The following is a 24,489-nucleotide window of genomic DNA, read 5'->3' on the forward strand; positions in this document are numbered from 1 at the left end:
ACAAAAGCAGGTCCCTGATCACTCCGGATGCTGCCAGGTAGGCCAAAGTGAGGCATTATTTCCCTCGGTAAGGCTCTCAGTGTTAGGATGAGCGCTCCCTAATCTCTCCTGCTTGGCCATGTTTTCTGAAATATATATGTTATAACCCTTTTCCTATAGTTTGGAGCAGACAGCTGGCGCCTGCAGAAGAAAGGTAAGATGAAGCCCCCTTCGCTTGACCACCCTCCCACTCTCCTCCCTTAACTCCCTGGACCCACTTGTGCCCTCCCCTTCGCTTGACTGACTCATGCGCCCACACCCTGACCCCACATCGCTAGCATACTTCCACCTTTTATAAGAGAACCTACCCATCCCTTGGGGCTGACACAGACACACTGGTCTCAGCCACCGTGAGAGAATGTCACATCTCTTGACCTGGCTCCTTTCGGCACAGACCTAACCCTCGCTGCCTCCGAGGATTTCTCAGTTCTAGCAGGACAGGCTTCTACCCATCCTGAAAAGGCATCAACAAAGACTGATGAGTATTTCCTGCCTTGGACCCTCGGCATCTGAGTCAAGTCTATTTGCCGGTCCTCAACCAGGCACTGTCCTTGGTATTGTTCCCTTTCTCTCTTCTGATGGGGATCCGTCTTGGGTTGTTCTTCCCGCAATAGCACATCTAGCTGTTACTTTTCCTGTGGCTTTAGAGATCCTAGCACCTGTGAGCCACGGTTCAATATAGGCGGTTAATGAATCCCTTCCATAGCGAGTGGCCTCATGCGAATGCTTCATGTCTGGCTCTACTAGATGTCCAGAGAGCAGTGTGACTCCTTTCCTGTTCTTTCTGCATCCACCGTCGGGATTTTCTTCACCAGAACCCCAGCTCTTAGCTTTCTCTGAGTCTGCAGTCGAATATTCAGGATCAAATTGTGACAAGTCTAGAACAGGTACCAATGGCATTATAAATGTTACTTGAACAGCCTGTTTTTCTTTAGCCGTTTCAGTGCCTGGGGCAGTGCATAACTGCCACCTGTAAAGGTACCTGGGCAGATTCTAATAATTTTAAAGTTTCTGCTGCATGATTAGTGTTCTTTTTACTGGAGGTTAACAATCCCTTTTCTCTTCAGATTGAACTGTGTGTATGCAAAATTAGGAAAGAATGCCTTGAGTCAGTACACATAATCACTCTCTTTTTGCGTGACAATTCTAAGGCCCTGGTCGGTGCAATCAGTCCAGCTTTCTGCTCACAGGTTCCTGACAGTAAGGCTGTGGCTTCTACTATACCTTCAAGCATCACAACTGCATATCCAGGCTTTCTGTGTCCTTTTGTTAGGGGCAGAAATAGAATATCAGGGGTCAGCTGTAATTATAAGAAATATGAATTGTGCTCTCTTAACCATGATTGTTTTGTTCTGATTTAAAAAAGCACCTTCTCACCTGGCTGGGAATTGCATATGGGACCTGGGAGCTCACCAGGAAATGTGGCCCATCCTCCACATCCCGTATCCTGGAGCTGCCTATTATCATGGAAAGATTAACAACCTTGTTGCAGAAACCAGAGGCACCAGCCCTTTGAAAACCCCCAGCCCTTTGCATACCCCAGGCCTTTGCAAACCTCCTGCCCATTACCTATAAACTGCCCGTTTTCATACCCATTCTTATCCCTTTTGCCTACTTCCCCATGAAATCTTTATCCTTCTACCCAATATAAGCAGCTGGCTTATAATGGGGTGTGAGAGACCAGTTGGGAGCCGAAAACCAGGATTACAGGCTTTATCAGGGGAAAGAGACCTGCCGGGCTGTCTCGCAAGGGGAGAACAGCAACCTGTGCAGAGGTGGGCATGCCTTTTGAGGGAAAGAATGGGAAGGAATGGGGGCTTAGTGTACTCGGTGTATCCTGATTGGTGGCTTAATGTATGGTCCATATAGGAACCATACCCATACTGCTTTGGGTATTTGGCAGGTGTTGATTGGTGGTTCAATGTACAGTCCATATAAGGCACATGGTTAGGCACTCAGGTATTCCCGGGCTGCAGGTTATGTCATACTCCACCCACCAGATGGAGGAAGGGAGCATCTATCAGGGTGCAGCAGATTTTTGTGGCTGACCTGCTGCTCTCCCGTGCTGCCGGCAGTATTGGAATAAATGCTCATAGATGGTTCAACCCTGTCTCTGCTGAATTGGCCCATGTATCGACAGGCAGCCCGGACCCATTGATTGTCCAGGTTCACGTTGTCCATATAACTGCTTCCATCTGCAGAGAGTGCAGTCTGCCTCTTCTAGAGGACGGGCCTGTAGATCAAGTCTGCTAGAATAAACTTCATCAAATTATATTACTTCAGCATGATTGTGCATCAGGCTCTGGGAGAGGCTGGCAGGACGTAACTTACAGTTTGGAGGGAGACATGATTGCTAAGAATGGCTTGGTACCTGCCATTCTTCCAGCAGTGAGTCACACATTTCCTTTTTGCCCCAGCAGGCGCAACACGTGCTGGGGTGCACAGATGGCGATGGGCTGTCCCAGGGAGAACTTTTCAGCTTCCGGGGAAAGCTGGCAGGTGGCTGCCATAGCTCTTAAGCTGGCTGGCCACCGCTGGACATTGTGGTCTAGTTTCACTGACAAGTATGCAGTGGGTTGTTGCAGCATTTACCGGGAAACACACAATGGGTGCTCAGAAGATTCAGGAAAAAAACAAAAAACCTTTGTTCAAAGCAGCACTGCTGGCTCAGGGGATTCCAAGATCCAAAGCCTGAACACCTTAAACAATGAGATTACTCCTCATATATATTCCTAAAATTCTTGGTTTCCTACCTGCTGGGCTTTTGTGGCGGGCTTTTGCAGCCCTACCTACGTTAGTTAGAATGGGGAAGTAAGATTACAGCTAGAGGCCTGGCCTGGGTGGTGCCAGTGACCTCCCCTCTGGCTAAGCTGTTAAATTCTTGGTTTGTGGCCCTTGTGAACTGGGAGTATTTAGGGAAACAGATTATTGCCTAAGGATGGGGCAGTGACTTTATAGGCTAACAAGAATGTGCATCAGGATACTGGTTACTGGCACAGATTCAGATTGCTAGCCCTCCGCGCGCACCTTCCCCCCAGGTTGCCCCCTATATTCCCCTTCAGGTTGTTGGGTGAGGACTGCTAGGGCAAGGACCTGCCTTTCATGAACATGTAATTGAAAGGGCTTTAGTAGGTTTGGAAGTCCCAAGGCTGGTGCAGAAGCCAGGGGCGCCTTCAGGGACTCAGAAGCCTGAGTTTACTCCCTTGTCCTTTCTAAAGGGCTCCATTCTGGTCCTTTCAGAGCTTCACACAGTGGTTTAGCAATGAGCCCAAAGTTTGGAATCCAAATGTGGCAATAGGCCACCATTCCCCAGAATCCTCTAAACTTTCCTGGTATTGGGAACTTCCATTTGAATTCTGGCTTCTTTTCTGTTTCCAGTAAGACTCCTTTTGCCAGGTACTCAAGAGACCTTACTACTCATTGGCAAATCTGGGCTGTCTGGGATGAGACTTTATGGCCACAAGATGCCAGATGGTTCAAGGTAGCTATAGGATTAGTTACACTTTGCTGAAATGATGTCCCGCTAATTGAGAGGTCATCTTCATGTTGTGACAGAGTTCTTCCTTTTAGTTTTAGGTCCTTTAAGTCCGGGCTCAGGGTCTCCCAAAAAATCATGGGGGAGTTCTTGAACCGTCCTGGTAAGACTGTCCAGCAGTACTGAACCCTGACCCAATTCCAGGTCCTGCCATTCAAAAGCAAACAATGGTGGAGAGTTTTGATCAACCAGAATGCAAAAGAAGGCATCTTTTAAAAATATATATATTTTATTGATTTTTTTACAGAGAAGGAGGGAGAGGGATAGAGAGTTAGAAACATCAATCAGCTGACTCCTGCACACCTCCTACTGTGGATGTGCCCGCAATCAAGGTGCATGCCCTTGACCGAAATTGAACCTGGGACCCCTCAAGTCTGCAGGCCAATGCTCTATCCACCGAGCCAAACCTGTTAGGACAAGAAGGCATCTTTTAAGTCCTAAACTGAATACTAGGGTCTGTCCCCAGGTATACTGCTCACCAAAGTATAAGGATTTGGGACGGTGTGGTGACTGTCCTTAAATCTTGTACAAATCAATACTCATTTGAGTGCCCTTCTTAAAGGGCAATATGGGTGTATTGGATGGGGAGTGGTCGGGCCCCAAAAGTCCATATTCCTAACCTTCTGAATTACTGGACATATTCCTTCTAGAGTATCTGTCTGCTAGGGATGCTGCTTCTTATTTGGGGGTCTCCGCCCTTGGTTTGAGGTCAACTTTAACAGAGGAGGCTCCCTTAGCCCTCCCTAGCTTTCCAGCAGCCCACACAATGGAGTTTACCTGATTCTCAAGTTTTTCTTCCTCCCATGGTTTCATGAGGCACTGCCACCATGTTCTGGAGGGACCTGTAGGTGGAGCTATTGTTCTTCTGGTGAGAAAGTGGTCTGAGCTCCAGTCTTGACAGGAGTTCTCTTCCCAGAAGAGGAATTGGACAATCGGGAAAATATAAAAATTCATGAGTTAAAACCATATCTCCTACAGCACATTCTACAGCTTCAAGGAAAATTGGCCTTCAGGGCTTCCAGAAATTCCAGTTACAGGTACAGCCTGCTGTGAGGACTCAGTTTGAGGTCTACCAACCACAGAACATGTTACTCTGATATCAATAAAAAAGTCTACAATTTGTCCCCTCCACTGAGAGTTTTACCTGAGGTTCCTGGGGGGTGACTTTAATAGGTTGTTGTAATAATGAACCTCTGGGCCCTGTCACACATCACCAGAGCTATTTCCTTTTCCCAGCATAACACAGAGTTCTCCAACCCTGACTCCCTTTCTCTGGCTGGAGCACTCATTCTCCCAGTGCCCCTGTCCTTTGCAGTGTGGGCATTTGTCAGTGGCAAACGTTTTATTTGGGGGTCAGGTACCCAGTGTCCACCGATGGAATTGCCCTGAGGCCTCAGCCAAGAAAATAGTGGCCGCTTGGGCCTTTTCCTGTTCCATTATTATAAACTCTGAAGGTGATGACTACTGATTGGGAAGGATTCAGGCCTATTCCTCCCCCTCTAACTTCTGACGTTCCTTTCTACTGTCAGGTGCACTTTGAGAGATAAAGGCCATAGTCTCATTCCAATGTTTGCAGGGGCGTGTGGGTCCAAATCGGCATATTTTCTGCAGGCCTGGCAGATTCTTCCAAGACACCCAGAGGGGTCCTCTGCGGGCTTTTGTTGTGCTGCCTGCACCGCGTTCAGACTTTTCTACTTCGGGACTCCTTTCTTCAGTCCCTCAAGGATGCACCTCTGATGATGCGCTGAGAGAGAAGCCCATTCTCTTTAGGGTCCCAGTTGGGCTCGGTTAAAGGTATTGCCTTCATGGGGTTGGGAGCCCCATCTGGATTTCCTTGGCACAGTCTGTGAGCCTCTTCAATTGCCTTTTCCAATACCACCCTCCACCCCTGGCAAAGTATGTCTGGCCAATTGGGATGGTGGCTGGCAAAAAAATTGACGTAACTAAATTAGCCATGTTCGTAAGATCATTCCTATAAGAAGGACTTAAGTTTTTCCCGTGTAACAGATGTGATGTAGAAAACAGAGTATGTGCTAATAATAGCCAGCGGGCTCGCCCTCTGGCCCTACTCCCACTGGACGTCTTCACAAAAGCTATTGCCCTGCCCCGGTAGGGACTTGTCCTCCACCGAATGGGGTTCCCTGGTGGGTTCAGGATGGAGAGACCAGTTCGGGCTCACCTCCTCCAGCTACCCCAGCTGCGGGAGGAAGATCTCCCAGGGCTGGAGGGCCATGGCACCTGACCATGCTCCTGAAACATCCAGATCTTCCTGTCCCTCCCGTCTGAGCTTCTACCATCTGCCACAGGCAATTCCCTTTTCTCTGGATCATTAACCTGTTGCCTTTTTACCCTGCATCTTTATTGTGTAAGGTCATGAAAGCTTGGACATAGGTATTTTGTCCCGTTTCCCCAATCTTTGGTGAAACCACTCTAACTGCAGGAAACTACAGTAATTTAAAGACCTGTTTGGCGGCCAGCACTCTCCCGAGTCCAGATTATGCATAAACCAAGCAGTACTGCAATAATTTTCTCTTTAGTCATAGGTCGACCAGTTGGACAAAACTCACCCCAAAAGCCTGTTTCCCAAAATGGAAGTCCTCCTTCCCAGCCTACCAGACAGAGCTCTGTAACATCACACAAACCAAACCATGGGCACCTAATTCCTGGCCACTGACTGCCACCTGGAATGGTAATCCTCAACCGGGAAGCACAGTCATTCAATCAAAAGTGAAGGGTGAAGGCAATGGGGAGTGGCGAGAAGGAGAGTTCAAGTGGAATCACTTGACAGCTGATGATAGGGAGTCTCCAAGTCTGGGGGTAAGGGGGGTGGGGGGTGAGGAGTCAGGGAGGGGGCGGGGGTAGTCCAGGCAGCCAATGGGACTCCCACCCAAATACTCAGACTTACCAGAGAGTCCCGAAGCTGTCCCACCACAGTCACCAGAATAAGAAACCGGAAAAGTCAGCATTCTTGCTGCCTGTCACTCCCAGAACCAATACATAGAGACAAGGATTGAATCTTTATGGGCCCTTTATTGAGATGGCCGATGATCTAAGAAGATGGCAGGTTACTTACCCTACAGACTGCCTTACAGCTCATCTCGAGCTGAGCTTTTTTTATAAGGAGAAGGAAAGTATACGTAAATGATTGGGAATTCGGGAAAAAGCAGTTAAGGGGTTGGGAATTCAGGGAAAAGTTAATCAGATGAAAGCTGCAGTCGGCAATTTTCCTCGCATCCCTTCACCTGCTGCCGGATGATTCTTTATCTGCATCCAAACTTCTCTCCCTGGAGCACCATGGCTCAGATACCATCTTGATCATTTCAGTCCTCCTGGGGCTCAAAGATCGAATTGCTTGTGGGTCCCCTCGGTCAGGGTAGGTTCGGTCATACATTTCAGTTCCTGGAACCATAGCTTTCTACATGCATCAGTTACCAACCTATTAGCTATACAACTAAAGCTAAAAATTTTAACTTCTTGAGTTCCCCATCATTTTCACAATAAAACGGCATTATTATAAAGTGATAGGTGCGTTAGTTAACTTGATTGTGCTAATCATTTCATAATGTATACGTACATCAAATCATCACATCGTATGCTTTAAACATATTACAATTTTACTTGCCAATTATACCTTACAGCTAGAAAAGAAAACATTTACTGAATACCCAATATGATATATTAGACTTGAAGGAATACAAAAATTAATGACAAGATCCTAGATATTGAGTGGCTCTGCCGAGTCATGAAAATAAACATGGAATTTAATCATTACAACACGGCACGAAGATGAGTGTTATAACTTCAGCATGCTCGCAGCGCTAGAGAGCATCTTCTAGTACAGGAGGAAGAGCACTTACCCATCTCAGGTAATTGTCCAAGCGCTGCGAACCTCTTCCCCTCCACACACTCCAGATGTTGGCTCAGCCAGCACTTTATTAGTGAGACACTCTTATCAGCATGTTCTCTACCCCTTCAGTAACCCGCAATCAATGGGTCTGGGCTGGCTGTCACTACTTGAGCCAATTCAGCAGAGACAGGGTTGAATCATCTATGAGTGTTTATTCCAATCCTGCCAGCAGCATGGGAGAGCAGCAGGTCATCCACAAAAACCTGCTGCACCCCCCATAAGCCAGCGGCTTACGTTGGGTACAAGGATGAAGATTACATGGGGAAGTAGGCAAAGGGCATGCCAAATGGGCAGTTTACAGGTAATGTGGGCTGTGGATTTGCAAAGGCCTGTGGCTATGCAAAGTCTGGGGGGTCTTCATAGGGCTGGCTATATGCAAAGAGCTGGCGGCTCTGGTTTCTGCAACAAGGTTGTCCATCTTTCCATGGCAATAGGCAGCTCCTGGATGTAGAGGATAGGCTGCATTTCCAGGGGAGCTCCCAGGTCCCACATGCAACTCCCAGCCAGGTTAGAATGTGCCTTCTTTAATCAGAACAAAACAATCCCGATTAACAGAGCATGATTCATATTTCTTACCATTATAATTGGTTCCCAATACATACACACACACACACACACACACACACACACACAGACCACTTATATTAGTTTTCCAAACACATAGCACTAACCATCATCTGACATACTATCTGTTTCACTTGAGTGATTTATTCTCTGACTTCCACTCATGAAGTGTAAGCCTTGTACGGGCAGGGATTTCTGTCTGTCTGCTTACTGCATCCACTGCACATGAAACAGTGCCAGGCACATGAGAGGTACTCAAAAAATATTTGTTGATTAATTGGATGAACGAAACCCACAAAAACTAAAGAGTAGCAAAAACAACAAAATATTTGAATTAACACCACATTTTTTGCACAAATGAACAATCAAGCAAAACAAACAAACAAAAACTCATAGACATACCAGAGGGAAGGGGCTTGGGGGTAAGTAAAGTATAAAGGGGGTCAAATATATGGTGATGGAAAAAGATCTGACTTTGGGTGGTGGACACAAAATGCAAAACACAGGTGATGTATTACAGAATTGTACACTTGAAACCTATATAATTTGTAAACAATGTCACCCCAATAAATTTAATTAAGAAAAACAAAATTAAAAAGAACTGAAAATAAAAAGTATGGAAGTGGAAAGTGAATGGATGTGGGATAAATAACCTAGCAAATGGGAGGCCCCAATAAGAACCAATTATGTTCACCCCACACAATCCCAGGGAGGGTCACAATTTCAGGTTCTGTGAATGGGGGGTTGAGGGATGAAGCCAGGAACAAGAGCATGCATATTGAAGTCTCTGTGTGGAGAGGCACACTCCGGCCCTCGGGGCAGCCAGATGAGTGCTAATCCTCCAGTTTATCCTGAAGAGACATGCCAGTCTTCAGAACTCTGGGCACAGAGGGCGTTGTGAAGGCACCATGCTGAAAAAGAGAGTTTTATGTAAAATTCTACACAGACAAAAGTGGGATTTGCAAGCACTTTCCTCCTTGATTCTTAGAGTACTGACAGCCAGATGTGTGCAAGAAGCAGAAGACTGGAGCACCCCACAATACTAACTGGCCCAAGAGGAGAAAAATTAGAATAGTTATTGACATTTTGCTCTAGGCCAGTGGTTCTCAACCTTCATAATGCCGCGACCCTTTAATACAGTTCCTCATGTTGTGGTGACCCCCAATTTCATTGTTACAAATTGAACATAATTAAACATGTTGTGGTGACCCCCAATTTCATTGTTACAAATTGAACATAATTAAAGCATAGTGATTAATCACAAAAACAATATGTAATTATATATGTGTTTTCCAATAGTCTTAGGCGACCCCCGTGAAAGGGTCATTCGACCTCCAAAGGGGTCACAACCCACAGGTTGAGAACCACTGCTCTAGGCCCTTTCCTATTAATTCTATAATGAAAACAACCTCTAAGTAAACACTTGATTCAAACACAAAAAATTCAAATCACTTTGTGTATGTGTGTGTTCTTTTTACTCTTAAATGCGTGTAAACAGACACAAAACACATTCAGAAAAAGAAACTTCAAAGAAATAGAGACAAAGCAGAGGATATTTGCTAAAAGAGAAGATATATATATATATATATATATATATATATATATATACACTAGAGGCCAGGTGCACGAAATTCGTGCACTGGGGGGTAGGGTTCCCGCAGCCCAGCCTGACCCTCTCACAGTCCAGGAGCCCTCAGTGGATGTGCTACTGATGGCCACAGTCTGGCAGCAGAGGCTCAGAGCAGGCGTCCTCTGTGTGTGTGTGTGTGTGTGTGTGTGTGTGTGCGTGTATGTGTCCATGGGGGCCTGCCCCCAGCCGCATTGGAGGCTCAGAGCAGGCGCTCTGTGAGTGTGTGTGAGAGTGTGTGTGTCTGCGGGGCCTGCCACCAGCCACACCGTGGAGGCTTGGAGCAGGCGCCCCTCTGTGTTGATCTCTCAGGCTCCTGGCCTCCACTACGTGTTTTTCTCTCCCTTGAGCTGTGACCAGGGTGGGGTGTTGCCTGCAGGCTGCACTTTCCTGCTCATGGATCACCGGATCACTGCAGAGACCGGGGGCAGGCCCTGCTGGGTGCTGCCTGTGGGGAACTTTCCTGCTCTGGGGTCGCCATGGTGATCCCAGGAGCAGGCCCACCTGGGGGCCGCCTGCCTTCCGCACTTGCCTGCAATGGGATTGCCATGGGGTCCCGGCTGGGGTGGGGCTTAGGTGATGCAATCACGCAGCCTAAGCCGGGCCGCCCAGGGCCGCACACAGGGCCCAGATGGCATCTGGCGCTGGTCAGCCCTGCCTGCATTATGCAAATTAGCCGCCATCTTTGATGGCGGCTAATTTGCATATGGCGCTGATTAGCCAATGGGAAGCGTAGCGAGGGTACGGTCAATTACCCTTTTTGTCTTTTATTAGTTATGATATATTTATATATTTATATATATAGACACACACATACCACACACACAGGGATGGGCAAAAGTTTACAGTTGTGAGTACACAAAACACAGTTTATTTTTGTATTTTTAGTTATTATTGTATTATTTATTTGTATTAAAACTATAAACCTACTTTTGCCCATCCCTGTATATATGTGGAGAGAGTCATCAGAGAGATAAGAGACGGCATTTTATCAATGAGACAAAATGTTACTAATAAATGTGAAAAATAAACAATATCTGAAGAATTTTTAGAGATATGTTTTCTAAATGTGATAGGAGAAAATTTAAAGTTAATAGAGTGGTAGGGGATAAAATTGAAGAGTTTTCTTTAAGAGTATACCTAGAAAACAAGGAGATGGAAAAATAAGAAATTTAGAAATTTATTGACAGAATGAATAATTACCAGCTAATAGGTTCTCAAGCAAGAGTGAACTAAGAAAATTGAGGAAAGGAAGTTATCAAAGAAATAACATCTAGTTTGATGAATGAGAGGAAAACAAATACAAAAGCACATTATTTTAAAATGCCAAAGTACCAAGGGGAGATGAGATCTTAAGTGCTTCCAGAGAAAAATTAGATTGCACCCCAAGGACTAGGAATAAGAATGACATTGGCCATCTTTTTTTTTTTTTGCATTTTTTAAAAAATATATTTTTTTATTATAGATTTCAGAGAGGAAGGGAGAGAAAGAGAGAGAAACATCAATGATGAGAGCATGCCCCACACGGGGAATCGAGCCCACAACTGGGGTGTGTGCCCTGACCAGGAATTGAACCGTGACCTCCTGGTTCATAGGTCGCTGGCCAAGTGACATTGGCATCTTGACAGCAGCACCAGAAGCTGGAAGACAGTAGAGCAATTTCTTTAACATTTGAAGGAAAACAATTTTCAGCCTGGTATCCTATACTCAGGTGATAATTAACTGCTCATAAATAAGGAATAAGCAAAATTACTCAGGGAACCCCAGTGAAGGGGAGTCCCGGAACCTTGACATGTGCAGGGCCGGGAAGCAGTTTGTCCAGATTGATTAGGAGGGACAAAAAAACTCAAGGAAGCAAGGAGGAGTGGCTACTGATTAATTATCTGAATTTATTTTGAGGAGAATTTTACAATTTTGGCAGTTAAGAAAGAATTTGTGATAAGGACGTAAGAGACATGTCATTGAGTTTATAACAAAAAAATTAAAAATATACAAGGAATAAAATGTAAATAGAATAGGCTACTTGGCTTAACTGTGAGTTTTATTTAAATAGTTATGGTAATATAAAACACCAAACAGTGATTTATTCAGATACTGTGAAATTGGCTATCCTGGAAAAATGGGAAGAGGGACTCATGTATAGTTGGGAGATGCTGGACTCTCACAACGCACCAAAAAAGAAGGGTAAGAAAACTTAATTTTCATCTTCTAGTGCGGAAAATCAATAGACAATGGAGTGAGTGGCTAAAACGGAAACTAGAAAGAAAGCATCTTAGTAAAAGAGGCTGCAAGCGGTTGCATCTGGTAAGACGGGCGGGGGAAGGCAGTCAGGGTGCTCCTCTCCTTACCATCCTTGTAACACTATTTAAATTTTAATCCACAGTAATGTATTCATCCTATATAATAAAGAGCTAATATGCTAATTAGACCAAACAGCAGACTGATTGTCCAGACGACCTTCCAGACGAAGCCGGGGCTGCGAGGGCTGAGCTCCTTGCACGAATGTCATGCATCGGGCCTCTAGTTTGATAATAATAAAAATTAAAGCATAGGGGACTCTACTAGATGTGGACTAACATACCTTCCCACTGGTCATCCTTAGGATCTATAACAAGATTGTAAACAGGCTCTACCATAAGTGCACCACAGTCAGGCCTCCCCCACATCCCTCTGCCCCAATACACTAAGCTCCAGGCTGCCCTGGACATGCCTCGCCCTCCATTCCATCTTCCTCCTACATTTGGTTAACTCCTATTCACCTCCATGTCTCTTTTCATATTTCTCTGTGTTTAAAACTATTTTCAAATTCTCCCAGCCTAAGCCTGGGCTCAGGGCTTCTACTGCTCATTCCCGTGGTGCCCAGGACTTCCCCTACAGCAGTATTGTGCAGAGAGGTGCACGGGGCTCTGGCACTATACTACAGACCCTTAAAATCCCCACTCTGCAAACCTGTGTGACCTTGGGCAAGTCTCTCAACCTAGTGAAGGCTGTTAGCACCTAACCCATGCAGGTGGTGTAAATAACAAAAGATTATGCATTTAAATCGCTAAGCAAAGTAACTGAAAAAAATTTCTCAGTAAACACTGTCCATTATTATTCATATCATCAGTATTATCATTCTCATCAGATTGTTTTATGAGGCCTCAAGTCTTATCGGACTAATTCACTGAAATATAAATTCAGCAGGGACAGAAACTAAATGTATCTTGTGTGTTTTTTTTTAAAAAAAATCACCACAGGGACTGCAATAGAGTAAACCTTCAATGCAGGTTTGTTAAATATGCAATTTGTATACACTCCATGTAAAAACATAATTCCAAACTCAAATGCCCAAGACTCCCCGCCACCCTGCCCCCCATAGATTGCAAGGTGTGCACTCAAAATTTCACACTAACCATTTCTACCTAGATTAGTGGTTCTCAACCTTCCTAATGCCGCGACCCTTTAATACAGTTCCTCATGTTGTGGTGACCCCCAATTTCATTGTTACAAATTGAACATAATTAAAGCATAGTGATTAATCACAAAAACAATATGTAATTATATATGTTTTCCAATGGTCTTAGGCGACCCCTTTGAAAGGGTCATTCGAGCCCCAAAGGGGTCGCGACCCGCAGGTTAAGAACTGCTGCCCTAGATGTATAATGAAAAATTCAAACTCAACATATCCCTAGTCAGTAATTATCTTAGGCCTCTAAGTACGTTCTCATCCTGACTCCTCTTTTACTATTAAAGGAATCACTGTTCTCCCAATAAACTAGGCCCCAAACCTTAGTCATCTCAAATCCTTTCCTATTCCTTGGCCCCTACATCTAGTCAATGTTGTTCATTTGATGATACTAGTGACAAGGCTGTCAGGGGTGATGGTAGGGATGATGGCAGCAGGTGGGGTTAGGATAAAAAAATAGAACTGATCACTGGCCCTGACATTACGTTGACCTTTAATTATCATTGAGAAGCCTGGCTGAAGGTGGTGTCCTTGTTCTAACTGTTCTTTAAACCAAGGACAGGGGTATCGGAATGCTGATTTTGCTATTTATATCCCCAAATTTATATTAATCATTTATTAATGAATTTGTAATGATAATAATCTATCAAACCATTTGTGTGTTATTAAAACTAACCCCAGGCTTTTCATTTATTCTGGAGAGTCTAATTTTACATTTAATAGTGACAAGTAGCACAGTTGGTTATGCCAAATGGTTCTTTGATCCCTAAGGTTTTCTACATAATAAGAAACTTTGCAACTTACTCTTCTTTTAAAACATGTTTTTATTGATTTTAGAGAGAGAGGAAGGGAAAGGGAGAGAGAGAGGAAAAAAAATTGATGTGAGAGAAATGTCAATTGGCTGCCTCATGTACACACACCGACCGGGGAGAAAACCTGTAACCTGGGCATGTGCCCTGACCGGGAATTGAACCCCTGACCTTTTGGTGTATGGGATGACACTCAACCAAATGAGCCATACCAGCCATGGCTCCAGTTTACTCTTGCTCCTTTCCTATGTCTTATTTACCAAAGCAGATGAGGAGAAAGTTGTAAAATGATGGCAAGAGTTAATGCAACCTGTGATACCCTGGGTGAGTAATCCTAATTGGGACATCAGGTGGGCACGAAGAAGGGAGGATGGAGAGAACAGGCATAGGGTTATTTTGACATTATCAGATTTAGTAGAAGTTCAGGGGTGATTGAATCGGCTCTAGTAAATGGAGTAGCGCTTATGTGAGGCACATAAAAGCCATGTTGCTGACTATCTGGAACCTACATCTTCCTACCATGTGGCCAAGACATGCTTTCAATAAGGCAGTGGTTCTCAACCGTCTGGCCCTTTAAATACAGTTCCTCATGTTGTGACCCAATCATAAAATTATTTTCGTTGCTACTTCATCACTGTAATGTTGCTACTGTTAGGAATCATCATGTAAATATCTGATATGCAGGATGGTCTTAGGCGACCCCTGTGAAAGGGTCGTTCGACCGCCAAAGGTTGAGAGCCACTGCAATAAGGGAATATGCCGTAGATCATGGGATGAAGGTACCCTAGATACTAAAGGCTTCATGAGTCACTTGGGCCTTCTGTTTGTGGGCTTTGTCAAGGGCAGGACCTACAGTTGCAGCCTGTTTTGCCCGATTAAATCCCAAAACAGATGCCTCGCTGTAGGCAAATGATGTTCCTCCACCAAGCCCCAACGTCCGTGAAACTGTGGTGCCCAAATATTAGCTCCGGCTTTTTTTTCAATGTCCTGATAGCTTCAAGTGGCTGTCTTCATGCTTATCTCTCTCAAACTCGATTTTAGTCCATCATCAACCCACTACATCTACCTTCCCTCCTTGTACCTGTATTCAAAGGTAACACAACAGCCTTCTTAAAAACAAAAACAAGCAAACAAACACCTAAGGCTTGTCATACAGATGAGATGGATAAGGTTTACACAGCAGCTTCTGGCCCGGGTGACCAGCTATCTCTGAGCCACTAGCCTAGGTGCTTAGCAGTATTCATTTAATTAATATTTCTAACAACCATGCAAAGTAAGAACTATTATTGTCCCTGTTTTATAATGAGGAAATAGAGGCCTAGAGGTGTTATGTGAGTAGCCCAAGATTATACAACTAATAAGTGGTAAAAATTGAGTTCCAGTTTTAGCCAGATAAAGTCATATCACAGGCCCTTAGAGATTACACACTACTGCCCCCTTCTGGCAAGGTGAAGAAGTACAACTCTAACCAACAGGATTAAAAACCAAGGTGGGCCAGTCAGCACAGAAGCACAGGAGGTAGATACAGAGTATGTTTCGCTTAAAGAGGCTGTTGATTTTGAGTTGTTTGTCCAATTACACTATGTTTAGGTTTTCTTACTCAGAACAGTTTCACTAAGTGGCTCTTCCTTAAGAAGTTCTTTTCCTACATTTTTTTTAAAAAATTCTCAGAAGAGCTGAATGCAAAACGAAATACAGGGCCACTCGGCTTAGTTCTTTTTTAAAAATCTATTTTTATTGATTTCAGAGAAGGAAGAGAGAGGGAGAGAAAAATAGAAACATCAATGATGAAAGAGAATCATTGATTGGCTGCCTCCTGCATGCTCCCCACTGGGGATCTAGCCCGCAACCTAGGCACACGCCCTTGACTGGAATCAAACCTGGGACCCTTCAGCCTGCAGGCCGATGCTCTATCCACTGAGCCCAACCAGCTAGGGCTCTGTTTAGTTCTTTAAGTTATGCACCAGCTCAAAAAAAAATGGTCACCCAAGGACCTTTCTCTGAGCCGCAGAATCACAAGATCACTAGACTGGAGGCTGTGGCGCACCACTCAGCTCCCCTGAACCCACAATAAGCACTCATTCCCCAGCTGCGGGAAGTGTTGGCTGCTGACAGTTGGGCTTGTCTCCTGCAATTGCTCAGTTCTGGAGGAAGCTGCCTTGCCCCAGGTGACATCCTCCCTAGAGGCAGCCTGCAGCCTGTCTGTAGAAAGATTCACAGTCCCAGCCCTATTACCTCACTGAGGAACAATCGAAGGTTATTCCAATTCTAGATAACAAGGCAACTGGCTGCAACCCCATTACAATTTGCATGGAAGTTCAACTCCCTCTGCCCAACCTCATTTCCTCTCACCTTTCAAGTGTCCTCAAGAACATCCTCCAATAAGTCTCCTGCAGGCAACTCTCAGAGGCTGTTTCTTAAAGAACCAATGTAAGACAATACTCAGTCTTAACTTCAGTCATTTTCACAAATACTGGCACTTTAAATAAAGTGCAGGAGTGCAGTGTGAAAATGTATACCAGGAACACATATGGATAGAGTTCAGAAACACTCCAGAAGGTAAAAATAATACATGAATTGAAGTCTCTGAGTCAGTCCTAACCTTATGTGTGTAATTGCTTCACATTTCATATTTGTAATTACCATCACATCACTTAAATTCCCGGCCCTTAATTTTTTTTAATCTCCAAATAAAAGGGTTTAATTAAATGTTTTCTGTGACCCCTTCAGACCGAGTCCAAAAATGGACCTTAAATCCTAAGAGTGAACTCTTAAGATCCTTCCTACACGGCCGTGTTTGAAGGTCAATTATTTATTGTTTGTTTTTATCTGGAGCTGTTTATTGAGTGTTCTCATATGGGGATTAGAGCATGCATCTTTTCTTCAGTGTCAACATTAGTCATGTGTAATGCATGGTTCAACTCTAGAAAACCATTGGAACAGTAATTTTTGATCCCTTTTTGAAATAAAACTCTCTTTTAGGTTGATGAAAAATTTTTCACTAGCATCAACTCACTCTACTTAACTGCATTAGCATGAAGTGTCTCAGTCTCAAATACCCAAACTCAAATCACTATTGCGATTCCTCTTCTTGAGTAATTTCCTACTGACTTTCCTTCCCTTTTAATTTCTTCTTCAAATGAAAATGGCCATGAGAATAAACACTCAGCCTGCAAGCAGGAAAGATGAATGATTTTTAAATAAAAAACTTCATGCCAATGTTAACTTTACAGAACTTGTCTTCTGTGGTCTTATGGAAAGCTTGAACATAGGAAGGTGGCAAAAAAACACATTTAATAAAGGATAAAGTAGGATAAATAATACAGATAGAAAAACCATGAAGAAAGCATCTCTTCACAACCAATATCCCTAATGAACTAGCTGCTAAAATCTTTAACAAAATATTAGCAAATCAAATCCAGCAATAAATTAAAAAGATTATACACAGCTCTGGTAAGAGGGAATATCGGTGGGGGATAGGTATTGAGCAATAAAAGAAAAAAAGGAAAGAACTCATGGACAACAGTGTGGTGATTACAGGGGGGAAGCGGGGTTGGTGAAGGTGGGAGAGGGCATAGAGAGGATAAACGGTGATGGAAAAAATAAAATAAATGGAAAAAATAAAAGTGGGAAATAATATAATGAAAATGGGGATAATTGTATAGAACTGAATGCTAGTTTGTGTGTGATTTTATTACTTCAAATTGAATGTGATGAGAAAGAGATCAGAATTTAAGACCATAATTCCTAGGGAAGCTGGGTAAAGAAAAGAGGGAACAGGTGGATCACCATACACAAGAATAAACTCCAAATGCATAAAAGACCTAAATGTAAGTCATGAAACCATAAAAATACTAGACTAAAACATAGGCAGTAAAATCACAGACATCTCTCACAGCAATATTTTTGTCAATATGTCTCCAAGAGAAAGGGAAACACAGGAAAAAATAAACAAATGGGACTATATCAGACTAAAAGACTTCTTCACAGCAAAAGAAACCATCAGCAAAATGAAAAAGGAACCCACCGTATGGGATAACATATTCGCCAATGATCCATCAGATAAGAGGCTAATCTTCAAAATATCTAAAGAACTGATACCACTCAACACCAGGAAGACAAATAATCCTACAAGAAATGGGCAAAGGTGGCCAACAGACAAAGGAAAAAAATGCTCAAGGTCACTACCCACCAGAGAGATACCAATAAAAGCCACAATGAGGTATCATCTCACACAGGTCAGAAATCAACAGACAACAACTGCTGGCAAGGATGTGATTTCCATTCCTTTACTCCCCTGAGGTTTAGAATCAGACTAGCCAAAGCTTTTTCTTTTCAGGAATATAGTCAATATTAGCCCTTTTTTCCCATCACAGAAACCCAAAACTATTGTTTTCTCCTAATTTTCTGATTAGCAACTGGTTCCCCAGAGCTTTCTCTAGAAAACTTCCCACAGCCTTTCCCCACGGATTCTCATTGCAGAGCAAACTAGTCCTTGAGTCTTCTTAGGGTAGAAAGATATATTGGTAAAATTCATTTATTAATGATGGACATGATAAGAAAAAAAAATAACAAGGAAAACATGCTACCTGCTAGCTTCACCTGGAAATTGGACTAGCCCTTACTGTTTAGCTGAGTGCAAAGCTCTGGGAAAGAGGGGAAATAAATATTAAAGAATTTTATGGCTTCTCCCATCAAAGTTCTTAGCTTTCTGCTTCCTTTTTCAGGTAAGTAGTGGTTCTCAAAGTGTGGCCCGGCATCAGCAAAATCAGCATCACATAGAAATAAATATTATTGGTCCCCAATCCAGACCTAATAAATAAAAAATTCTGGGGTGGCACCAGTAAGCTCTGTTTTAACAAGCTCTCCAGGATGATTCTGATATGCAGTACACATATGCAACCAATATATATATTCCTATATATATCTTGGTGGACTTTAAGGGAGAAATGACAATAATACGGTCATAGTAAGAGACTTTAACACCCTACTGTCATTACTGGATAGATCTTCCTAATTTATGAGGAAAGAGGGACCTGAAATGACATATTCATATTGATTTAATTGATATTTACAAAATATTTTCTTAAAAAGCAGCAGAATATACATTCTTCTCTAGTGTACACAAAACATTCTCAAAGACAGACTACACGTTAGGACAAAAAATGAGTCTTAACAAATTCAAGAAGAATTAAATCATATCAAGCATCTTCTCGCATCACCATGGTATGAAACTAAAAATCAACTACAATAAAAAATACTCAACACTATCAAACACTAGAGTGCTATTAAACAATGAATGGGTTACTAATGAGATCAAGGAAGAAATAAAAAAGAATACCTGGATACAAATGAAAGTGAACACTCAACAGCCCCAAATCTATGGGACACGGCAAAATCAGTCTGAGAGGGGAGTTGATGGCATTACAGGCCTACCTCAAGTAGTAAGAAAAATCTCAAGTAAATAACCTAAACCTATACCTAAAATACCTAGAAAAAGTAAAACAAGAAAAGCCCAGAGTAAGTATGAGGAAGGGAATAATAAAGATCAGAGTGAAAATAAATGACATAGAGACTAAAAAATCAATACAAAAGATCAATAAGACCAAAAGCTGGTTCTTTGAAAAGATAAACAAGATTAATGAACCTTTCTCCAGACTTATCAACAAACAAAGAGAGAGAACCCGCCTTGGAGCCAAATAGATAAAAGAAACAAAAGAGGTAAAGTAACAATTGACATCACAGAAATACAAAGGCTTGCAAGAAAATCTTAAGAACAACTACATGCCAACAGATTGGACAAACTGCATGAAATGAGCAAACCCCTAGAAACATGCAATCTTCTGAAACTGAATCATGGAAAAATCAAAAAATCTGGATAGACCAATAATAACTAATGAAATTGAAGCAGTAATAATAATTTAAAAACTCCCAGTAAACAGCCCTGACTGGTTTGGCTCAGTGGATAGAGCATTGGCCTGCGGACTGAAGGGTCCCAGGTTTGATTCTGGTCAAGGGCATGTACCTTGGTTGCGGGCACATCCCCGGTAGAGGGTGTGCAGGAGGCAGCTGATCGATTCTTCTCTCCAATCGATGTTTCTAACTCTCTTTTCCTCTCCCTTCCTCTCTGTAAAAAAATCAATAAAATATATTTAAAAAAACAAAACAAAACAAAAAACCTCCCAGTAAACAAAAGTCTTGAACCGGATGGCTTCATAGGCAAATTTTACCACACAAAGAACTAGCACCTACACTTAAACTATTCCAAAAAATGCCAGAAGAGAAAAGACGTCCAAGCTTTTTTTTAACAAGGCCAATATCCTCATTTGAAAACCAGATAAAGACACTACAAAGAAAAAAATTATATACCAGTATCCCTGATGAACATAGATACAAAAATCCTCAACAAAATATGAGCAAAAGGGGATCCAGCAATACATTAAAAAGATCATACACCATGATCAAGTGGGATTTATTTCAGAGATGCACTATTCACCAACCAATAACTATGAGACATCACATAAACAAAATGAAAGATAAAAATAACATGATCACGTCAATACATTCAGAAAAAGCATTCAATAGCATCCATTTATGTTAAAAACTCTCAGTAAAGTGGGAATATAGGGATCATACCTCAACAAAAAAAGGCCATATATGGCCCTAACTGGTTTGGCTCAGTGGATAGAGCATGGGCCTGTGGACTGAAGGGTCCCAGGTTTGATTCTGGTCAAGGGCATGTACCTGGGTTGCAGGCACATCCCCAGTAGGGGATGTGCAGGAGGCAGCTGATTGATGTTTCTCTCTCATCAATGTTTCTAACTCTCTATCCCTCTCCTTTCCTCTCTGTAAAAAAATCAATAAAATATATTAAAAAATAAAAAAGGCCATATATAAAAAACTTATAGCCAATGGACATAAACTAAAAGCATTTCTCTTAAGATCAAAAACAAGATAGGAATGTTGGCTTTCACCACTCTTGTGGTGAAGTTCTCGCCACAGTGATTAGAAAAGAAGAAGAAATAAAAAGTATCCAAATGGGAAAGGAGGAAGCAAAACTGTAATTATTCTCAGATGATATGATACTGTATACCGAAAATCCTAGACTCCCCCCAAAAAACTACTAGATCTAATAAATGAGTCCAGCAAAGTAGCAGGATACAATAGCAATATCCACAAAGCGATGGCATTTTTATACACCAACAATGAGCTATCAGAAAGATAAACTAAGAAAACAATCCCACTTACTATAACAACGACAACAAAATTAAGGTACCTAGGAATAAATTTAACCGAGGACGTAAAAGGCCTGTACTTGGAAAACTATAGGACATTGATGAAAGAAACTGAGGAAGATAGAAGCCAGTGGAAGTATATACTCTGTTCCTGGAATGGAAGAATTAACATCATTAAAATGTCTATGTTATCCAAAGCAATCTATAGTTTCAACAGAATTCCAATTAAAATACCAATAGCATATTTCACAGATCTAGAATGAATATTCCAAAAATTTGTATGGAACCAAAAAAGACCCCAAATAGCCTCAGCAGTCTTGAGAAAGAAGAACAAAGTTGGAGTTAACCCAATACCAGATATTGAACTATACTATAAGGCCATTATAATCAAAACAGCCTGGTACTGGCACAAGAACAGGCATATAGATCAATGGAACAGAACAGAGAGCCCAAAGGAACCCACCCTTTTATGGCCGATTAATACTTGACAAATGAGGCAAGAGCAGAAATGGAGAAAATACATTCAATAAATGGTGGTGGAAAAATTGAACAGGTACATGCCAAAAAATGAAACTAGACTACCAATTTACATCATACACAAGAATAAACTCAAAATGGGTAAAAGACTTGAATGTGAGTCACGAGACCATAAAGATCCTAGAAGAAAACATAGGCAGTGAAATCTCAGACATCTCTCATAGAAATAATTTTGCCAATATATCTTCTAAAGCAAAGGAGAAAACAAACAATGGGATCGCACCAAACAAAAAAAGCTTCTGCACAGCAAACGAAATCATCACAAAATGAAAAGAGAGCACACCGTATGGGAGAACACCGTTGCCAACGGTACATCTGATATGGGGTTAATTTCCAAAATATATAAAGAACTCATACAACTTAACAAAAGGAAGACAAACAATCCAATTTAAAAATGTTCAAAGGACCTGAACAGACACTTCTCTAAAAAGGTTGTACAGATGGCCAAGAGACATATGAAAAAATGCTCAACATCACTAATGGAGATGCAAATTAAAAGTACAATGAGATATCACTTCAAACCTGCCAGAATGGCTACTATGAAGAAATCAAGAAACAAGTGCTGGGGAGGATGTGGAGGAGAGGGAACCCTAGTGCACTGTTGGTGGGAATGCAGACTGGTGCAGCCACTGTGAAAAAAACAATATGAAGTTTCATTAAAAAAAATATTTTTTTTTTAATGGAACTGCCTTTTGACCCAATGATCCCACTTCTGGGAATACATCCTAAGAACCCTGAAACACTCATCAGAAAGAATATATGCACCCCTATGTTCAGAGCAGTGCTATTTACAATAGCCAAGATCTGGAAACAGCCCAGGAGCCCATCCGTAGATGAGTGGATAAAAAAGCTGTGGTACATCTCCCCAAAGGAATACTACTCAGCTGTATAAAAGAAGAAACTCTTACCCTTTGAAACAGCATGGATGGACATGGGGATTATTATGCTAAGTTAAATGAGCCAGTCAGAGAAAGACAAATTCCATATGATGGGCCTGTCCATTCATCTTTCTAGGTTTTGGTGCACTTAGTGTAGGAACCCCCTTCCCGTGCAATCTTTGCCAATGGGGAGCCTTTCTGGTGCTCCAACTAACTGTCTAAGTAACATGACCACCTTGTAAATATACCAGGTTCCTGATGTATTTTTTCTTGTCACATATGTAACGTGTTTGTTTCCTGTGTTCCTTATATATTGGAACTCTGATTAAAGTCTTGGTTAAACACAGAGGAAACATTTTAGGCAGCCGTTGTTTCACACTGCATTACACCAGGAGGCACACCTTGTCAACTTGTCCACTGTCAGTGAGGTAGAGAATAATGATAATGGCTCTTTCTATTTTAAAGGTGCATTTAGCCTTTTGAATAGAGCAAGTAGCCCTGGCCGGTTTGGTTCAGTGGATAGAGTTGGCCCTCGGGCAGAAGGGTCCCTGGTTCAATTGGAGCACATGCGGGAGGCAACCAATTGATGCATCTCTCTCACATTGATGTTTGTCTCTCTATTTCTCCCCCTCCCTTCTACTCTCTCTAAAATCAATGGAAAAATATTCTCAGGTCAGGATGAACAAACAACAAAAAAAGAAAAACAAAAACAAAAGAGCAAGTAACTGCAGGGTGATACTTAGGCCTCCTCCAACTATTCTATTCCCTAATAAACTTTTATCTACGGTTCTAAAATGCATTGATAATAATTACCTGAATCAATTATGTCCCGATGGCTAAAGGTGATTCTAGTGGTTTCATTCCTTCTGCGTGTATTAGCTGGCAATCTTCTGTAATATTCACAACACTTTTCCCTTTAAGAGGCAATGTGGTAGTCGTTTAGGCTATTCACCAATGGTCACGTTTTTCCTTCCTTCCAAGTACACAGTGGGTGTATTATACAGCTTTTTCTTCAGACGGTCCAAAGCTTAGTGGCTTATATCAACTAACATTCTTTGCTCACAGTTCTGTGATTTGCCTGTGTCTCAGCGGTACCTCCATTGCGCTTTGTTTTAGGGTCTAGATGAGTGTTTCATGTTTCTCAAACCAGAAACCTGAAGGTATTAAGAAGTACAAATTGGTAATTACAAAGTCGTCACAGGAATGTAAAGAACAGCACAGGGAATAGAGTCAATAATGTTGTAATAACTGTGTATGTGCAGATGGGCACTAGATTTCTCAAGGTGATCGCTTAGTAAGTTATCTAATGTCTAATAACTGGGTTGGACACCTAAAATTAATTTAACATTCCATGTCTACTGTAACTGAAAAATAAAAAGATATTTAAAGTAAAAATAAATAGATAGATAGAAAAATAAAATTAGAAAAGAAAAAGAAGTAATGGCTGCTAGGGGCCTGCTCTTCTTTTGTGGGACACATGAGTACAAAAGAGAGTAAAATCATGAGATGCCTCTTAGAGTTCTTGCTTCGGGCCAACATGCTGTCACTTCCACCTACACTGCATCAGCCAAAGCAAGCCACAGAATCAGTACAGGGAGGAATTTTACTCTGTTCCTGCATACAAGGAAAGAAGAAAAATATTTCCTAAAAAATTAGACAGCCTTCCATTGTGGGATTGAACTTTTCCACCCTCCTAACTTTGGACATGGCCACATGGCCATATAATTTGCTCAAGCCAATGAAATCTGAGCAGACACGTGGTGTATTTTCCAGCACCTTCCTTCCCATTGCCAGCAGCATTCTAAATTATTAAGTCTCTACCACTTTGCATCCCTGCGTGAGGATGATGTGAATCAAAATACCTGCTCACCCAAGACAGAAACGTAGCAAATGTGAAACATAAATGTTTT

This window comes from Myotis myotis, unplaced genomic scaffold, assembly GCF_014108235.1.
Source record: "Myotis myotis isolate mMyoMyo1 unplaced genomic scaffold, mMyoMyo1.p scaffold_m19_p_18, whole genome shotgun sequence".
NCBI lineage: Eukaryota > Metazoa > Chordata > Mammalia > Chiroptera > Vespertilionidae > Myotis > Myotis myotis.